At 43.8% G+C, this 7,196-nt stretch overlaps 1 long non-coding RNA gene across 1 annotated transcript in view; it reads left to right on the top strand.

Moving 5' to 3' along the window:
* LOC121935980 overlaps nt 1-6,044 on the top strand; it is a 22,464-nt gene extending 16,420 nt beyond the window's left edge. Inside the window, exon 3 of the long non-coding RNA XR_006104901.1 lies at nt 5,151-6,044. This is a non-coding gene — a long non-coding RNA (uncharacterized LOC121935980). The remainder of the gene's footprint in view (nt 1-5,150) is intronic.
* The last annotated feature ends 1,152 nt before the right edge of the window (nt 6,045-7,196 follow it).

Below are 7,196 nucleotides of genomic sequence, written 5' to 3'. Positions count from 1 at the left end.
CTAGTGGGTGGGATCAATAGATTAGCTTGCAAACTAGGAGTGGGGGGAGGAATGATTGCTTTACTGATAGTATCAAATTTAACTGTTGCATTGTGTTTGTTGTTGTTAACTGCATCCATGTCCGACTTGACTTATAGAGATCCCATGAAAGAAAGACATCCAAGCCACCCTATCACCAACCTCAGGGCAGCCATTGTGGCTTCGTTGATGGAGTCTATCCATCTGTTATATGGTCATCTTCTTTTCCTGCTGTCTTCTGCTTTACCAAGCGTTATTGTCTTTTGTAGTGTACTGTGCCTTCTCACAATATGGCCAAAGTATGACAGCCTCAGTTTAGTCATTTTGGCTTCTATGGAGGAGAGTTCTACGGATACCATGGACTGCTGAAAAGAGCAATAAATGGCAGCTAGAGCAAATCAGGCTTGGACTCTTCCTGAAAGACGAAACTGAGACTGGCGTACTTTGGGCATACCATGAGAAGACATGACTCATTAGAAAAGACGATAATGTTTGGTAAAGTAGAAGGCAGTAAAAAAAAAAAAAGGAAGACTGCATTACAGATGGATAGACTCAGTCAAGGAAGCCACAACTCTGAGTCTGCAAGACCTGAGCAGATCTGGTGATGGTGATGTCTTGGAAGTCTCATTCATAGGATTACCATAAGTCAAAGTCAATTTGCCAGCAATTAACTATGGTCCCAAACAGACAGGCCAAAATAAAGCTGCTTCGGGTCACTTTGGAGGTATGCGGTTTAAATGATGCATGCATCCTAAGAGGCTGGAAGCCATGCCAAGGCCGTGCTCCACTCCTAAGGACTGGAGCGCAGCTTTGTGCAGCTTCTGGCTTCTTAAGATATACATCCAAAGTAAGCCAAAGCAGCTTTATTTTGGCCTGTCTGTTCAGGCCCTAAGACAATAAATTTGTTATCCCAAGTGCTTATGTTGCCTCTAGTTGTGTAATGCATGGCTGGCAAAATCCTTAAGAATTTGATTGATTGATTCATTGATTGATTCATTCATTCAGTGATTCATTTTTCTGGCTGAATTCTTGAAAAATACATCCAGTTATTATTGCAGTTTGTGTACCTTCAAACTGCTTTAACTTAACAGTGCATCTTTGGACAAAAACAGATGGCGGTAAAGGGGCGACTTAGCACCTCCCCTTCGAGTGCTGGGTTGGGGGCCATGGCACTCGCACGCCATGCTCCCAACCTGGCATTTCCCCAGTGCAAAAAGAAGTGGCAGAAAGAGTGCCTTTGCTGCGGTGGCGGTGGTTTTTCAGCATTTCTGCAGCTCAGTGTGTGTAAACGCTGTGCTGCCAAAATGCCATAAGTCCACCTCATATGTGATCAACCGTGCGGCTTCCCGGTGGCTTGGGGGCATGCTGCTATCTGAATTCCATGCCGCCAGGAAGCTGGCTTTATTTGCCAGTCTGTTTTGCCCCTAAGTCAACACTATCATGGCACTTTCTTGGCAAGATTTATTCAGAGGTGGTACTGTTTCACTTTGTAAAAAGGAACTTCTTTGTCATAGGCTTGGTCACTGAGGTATATCTGTATCTCTAGGAGGGTAGTTGGCTTCTTCTAGAGATGGCACAGCTGGGTCTTGGAGGAAACCTTGTCCCTTTCATTGTTGGGTTCTTTACAACTACAACCATGTGGGCCTGCCTACAACAGGCAAGGTAAACAGCAGCTGCATTCAAGAATCCCCATAGAGCCTGCATAAACAACAAAACAGAAGGAAACTGGGAGAGTAGATAAGCCTGCCTCATCCATTGCTCCCAGTATTTTTTTTTAAAGCATAGATCTAGAAGTCATCAATATTGAAATCATAAGAAAAACGAAGGCCACTAAAAGAAAAACATCACCTGTGGATTCATTTTTTTCAAGACACTTTCAAGTGTTTTCTAAAAGGTTCAGAATGTTTTTTCTTTCTTTATCCAAGGTATACTTAGAATCATAGAACTGGAAGAGGCCATCCAGTCCAACTCCATTTTGCCATGCAGGAACACGTAATAAAAGTACTCCCAACATCCAGCCTCTGTTTAAAAACCTCCAGAGGAGATTCCATCACTCTCAAAGGCAACATATTTTACTGTTGAACATCTCATACCGTCAAGAGATTCTTCCTAATTTCAAGGTGGAATCTCTTTTCCTATATGTTGAATCCATTTCTCCGTGACCTGGCTTGGCTGTTTCATTTCACATGTGTCTATTGTTTGTTTTGGATAAAAAGTTTGCTGAAACATGTTGAAGTATTCTCCTTACATTTTGTGGTGTGGCAGATTGTCACTGTTCTTTCCATCTATTTCTGCTGCTGATACCAAGATTTCGGTTAAATAAGTAATGTCCAGGAATACATTTACTTTATTAACTGAGGCATATTGCTAAAGCAGTCTTCAATGTGCCACGGAACCTTGCATGGTATTCTTGCATTGGCTCCATAGAGAATATGATTTTATTTAAGTAGCTTTTTAGGACTCTGATTTGTACACTGTTGTTTATAAGGGTGTGCAGGAATTTTGCCTGCCGGGTTGCTGAATTTTGGCAGTGCTCTTGTGTGTTACTCCATGACTTGGTGTTGTTCAGCAATCTTTGCAAACGGCTTGCACGATGAAGGTGTGGAAGGATTTAGCTCATCAGATTTGCTGAGGAAACCAAACCAGGAGGGAAAGCTGATACTTAAGACAGAAGACAGGGACAGGATGCAATATGACCTTGACAGATTGGAGAACTGAGCCAAAACAAACAATGAAATTCAATAGGGATAAATGTAAAGTTCTATATTTAGGCAGGAAAAAAATCAGATGCACAAATATAAGATGAGTGATACCAGGCCTGGCAGTAATATGCGCAAAAAGGATCTAGGGGTCTTAGTAGACCACAAGTGAAACATGAATCAGCAGTGTGTCATACAGCAGCAAGAAAAGGCTAATGTGATTCTAGGCTGCCTCAAAATGTCAAAATGAGGGGAAGTAATCTCCTTGTATTTTGCTTTGGTCAGACCTCACCAAAAGTTTAAGAAGGATATTGACAAGCTGGAATATGTCCAGAGGAGGGTGACCAAAAAAACTAAAAGATCTGGAGACCAAGCCCTTTGAGGAACAGTTGAGGGAGTCAGATGTGTTTAACCTACGGAAGAGAAGAAGATTCAGAAGTGATACGATAGAGCCACCTTCAAATACTTGAAGAGCTGTTATGTAGAAGACAGAGTAAGCTTGTTTTCTGCTGCTTCAGAGGGCAGGACACAAAGCAGTGGATTCAAATTACAAGAAAAGAGATTCCGGATAAACAGAAGGAAAGTTTTCTTGACAGTAAGAACTGTTTGACAGCGGAGCAGACTGTCTTGGAAAGTGGTGGATTTCCTTCCTTAGAGTGTTTTGAACAGAGGCTGGGTGACTATCACTCAGGAGTGTTTTACCTGGGCATATCCTGCATTGGCAAGTGGTTTGGCTACAGCAGTGCTTCTCAGGCTATCTGATGTAGACAACTGGCAATTATTTTTTTCCAGTGTGCCAGGAACCAGCATCATATTTGTGCCCATTGATGACAATTCTTTGTTTCCTGGAAACTCACCAGGGACTGGCAGGCAATTGCTCAGGGACTGGCCAGGGTTCTAGGGATCACCATTTTCAGTAGCACTGGTCTACAGGACCTTTGAGGTAATTCCAGTTCTGTGAATGCCTCAAGAATTTGGTGTCTGCAAATTGTAATACACTTGTCCCTCCACATTTGCTGGGGTTAGGGGCACAGGACCCCAGTGAATGTGGAAAAACAGCACATAACCAAAACACTATGTTTTTACCTGACAGAACACCTCTCTAGGTCCTCCAGTGCAACTCTGTGGTCCACATCTGCCAGACATTGACCACAGAATTGTGCTGAAGGAGTTACAAATGCCTAGTGGAGTGTCCTCTCTAGGAATCTCTAGGTTCTTCAGTGCAAATTTTGGTTAAAGTTGACCATAGAGCTGCTCTGGAGAACCTAGATATCCCTAGAGAGAACATATTAATAAAATCATTGAATAATCATATCCGCAAAAGTCAAAGCCTCAAATGTGGAGGGACGGGTGGACTGACACAGTTTTTCAATTCTTAGATCTGCCAGTATTTCAAAATACATTTAAGAATGCATATTTTTTTAAGAGAAGAAATACATTTTGAAAATTTAGAATGTGGTTAAAAATAAAATCGCACATGAATGCGAAAATTGGGTACAAGAGACTTACGGGGAAATGTGATGTGACGTGGATTGGAAGGAAAATTATTCCCCCATCCCAAAAGTGATTTTAAATCCTGACTGATCAAGGAATCTAAGCAAAGTCAGTCCTGGTTACTACTTGGATAGGAGACAGCCAATGAATAACAGCAGCAATAGGCTATATTTCAGAGGAAGGAACTGGCCAAACCATGTCTGAGTAGTTCACGTCTAAGAAAACCCTGTGAAATTCTTCGGGTCATATAAGTCAACTTGAAGCAGCTTGAAGGCACATATGAACTTGAAGGTGAGGTGAGAGGGCTGACTTGGATTTAGTTTGATGTTTGGGACACCAGTGTATTGGTAAAAGAATTAGAAGCAGGAGGAAACTTTGTTAGCTGTCAAAGGCAATGGAAGTTTCTGACACTTGCTGTTCGTTTGTCCGAACTGGACATTTAATTCTAGATATTTAATAATAGGTTTGGTATACAGTCGTTCCTCCCGATTTGCGGGGAATCTGTTCTGGATCCCCACACGAATACGGAAAACGCCAATATTGGAGTCACCATTGATTTCAATGGGGGCATGCTCCTGCACATGCGCCTCAGGCATGCACACCATTTTGTTGCTCTCCACTTGCCAGCCACGAACGGGTGAGACCGCAGACTGGAAGGACGACTGTATATTGATATTTACCAGTAAATGTTGACAATGAGAGATGACCATGGGCCTAAAAATCATTTTGAAGTTTTATGAACAGACATTGCGAACTGTTAGGACTTCCAAACAAATGGCAGTATTTACCACATTTGGAGCATTTGTCATACCAAATGGTACACTGCTTGACTGTTTTCTGCAAGAGAAAAAAAAATACTGTGTTTTGGCTTGAATGAGAACCGTACTGATTTTGGTGTCTATCTTTTCCCCCTCCCTCCCTTCCCTCTTGTCTTCCTAGGACTGATCTAAAAAAAGGCAAAGGGAAGGGAAGACAAAAGGAAGAGCTCCTGGCTGACTGGCAGATTCCAGTTAACACCTTCTCCGCACAGCGTCAGCTCTGAGCTGGCTAAAGCAACCCAGGAGCGCAAGGGAAGACAAGCCAAGAGGGAGGGCATTTTGTAACCACGGACGACAGCACCAACACTCCACAAGCCCTGGAGAAAGAAAGGAGAGAAGGAGAGAAGGGAAGGAAACACAGCTGGATGCAGCAAAACCCTGGCTAGAGCACTTTCCATTTGCAAAGAGGGGAAAGGCCCAAGTGCTGAGCCAAAATTGGCAAGAAGGACTCGGTTGTTCCATCTTGGACAGCTCTCTCTTTCTCCCTTTTCTCTCTCAGACGAAATTCCTGCCTCGGATCCTTGCGATGAAATAACCCAAAGCTGGCTTCCTCCTCCAGCCGGTATGGAGCAACCTTTTCCTGCCGTCTGCTGATGCTCATTTGAGGAGCTGAGCTGGTGACTAAAAGGAGGAGGAAATCCTCCAGGAGGACAACTAGATCCAAGCGCAAGATTGCAGCTGAACATTCAAAGCAGATTCCCCCCCTCTCTCCCTTTTCTTTCTCTCTCTTTTCCTCCTTTCCCTTCCACCCTCTTCTTCCCCCTCGGCCTGCTTCTCTCCCCCTTTTGTCATCTTTCATTTTTAATTTTCTTTGCTTCCGCTGATGCTGCAAGGACATTAGAAGGGTCCACTTTGGTCCCACAACCAAGACAGTTCCCCCTCCGCTTGGTCATCATCGCAGCCTCATACATGACTGTCTATTGAGTGAAGGCAGGCCATTAAGGAAGCAAGCAAAACAAAACAGAAAACCACCCAAAATTTATGCCCTGCTAAGATTGGAGGACAAATTCACTGGGCCGCGATGGGGAAATCGAATAGCAAGTTGAAGCCCGAAGTTGTAGAAGAGCTGACCAGGAAGACATACTGTAAGTCCATTTTAAAAAATGTTCTCCGGCACACTGCAAAATGTTAAATCCTTCAAAGGCATCTTGTCTGGTTTAGAACTTGATTAGGATGCATGAGAGATGTGGGACTGGGAAAGATGGTCCTTGCTGGTTGTGGCTCTTTTGTGTGTGATGCGCATGTGGGTGGGTGTGATGTGGGTTCATAGCATGGGCCACAAGTTTGGGGGGCAAGGGGTGGGATACTGTGTTTAACCATGCTGTAGTCTTCATGGTGCAGTAATGCTGCATTGTTTGAAGGAGGGGTTCAGAGACCAGTACCAGGTGTGGGGTGGCAGATGGGTGTGGAGAAGGAGTAATTTTGCCAGGAGAATAAGTGCTTGAGAAGGGTGTCCTTTCTATATTGCATGCAGCATTTCTTTTTTAAAAACAAAAAAGGCAGCAGAGTCTTTTTGCTTTCCAAGGAGCTCACATGTTCTGGGGGTGATTCATGCGCTTTGTCATGTTGAGATGCTGGGGCGGGGAAGCATCTGACACCCAAACCCCTCAGCTTCGTCTAGGGTGGGCGGAAGATGCGAGTGCCAGGAGGAGAGTATGTGTGCAAGAGGGAGTGCTCTGTCAGTGTATGTGTATGTATGCGCACCATGACCACATGGGGTGAGAAAAAGGAGCAAAATTCACCCTGCAAAGGCTTCTTTGGATTCGTTTCTGGGAATTTGTAACCCAAAGGCTGGAAATGGTGAGCAGTGTACACAACCATTTGACTTCCCATGGCTTCTCCCTCAACAATACACTCCCTCAAAACGGTTTGAAACTGAGGACTGAAAAGAATACATATCTTAACAACTGAAGGAGGGAACAAAGAGAAAGAAACGTGATGAGAAAGGGGGGTGAAATGAAGCCAAGCGTTGACAGGGAAGCCTGGAGCCTTTCTAGCCTATGTTTCTGCCACAGAATTCTGGAGAATTTTGTATGCGATTCCAAAATTTGGCCAGAAAAGGTTGCTTGCAGGTTGCCATTCCTTTCTTTCCGCCTTTGTGTTAGTGTGTAATTAAAACTGGGTCACTCACTTCCCTCGTTATGATTTTATCTATGACAGCAGCAGG

The sequence above is a fragment of the Sceloporus undulatus genome, chromosome 7, assembly GCF_019175285.1.
Source record: "Sceloporus undulatus isolate JIND9_A2432 ecotype Alabama chromosome 7, SceUnd_v1.1, whole genome shotgun sequence".
Lineage (NCBI taxonomy): Eukaryota > Metazoa > Chordata > Lepidosauria > Squamata > Phrynosomatidae > Sceloporus > Sceloporus undulatus.
This window is presented reverse-complemented; position numbering and strand designations above follow the sequence as displayed.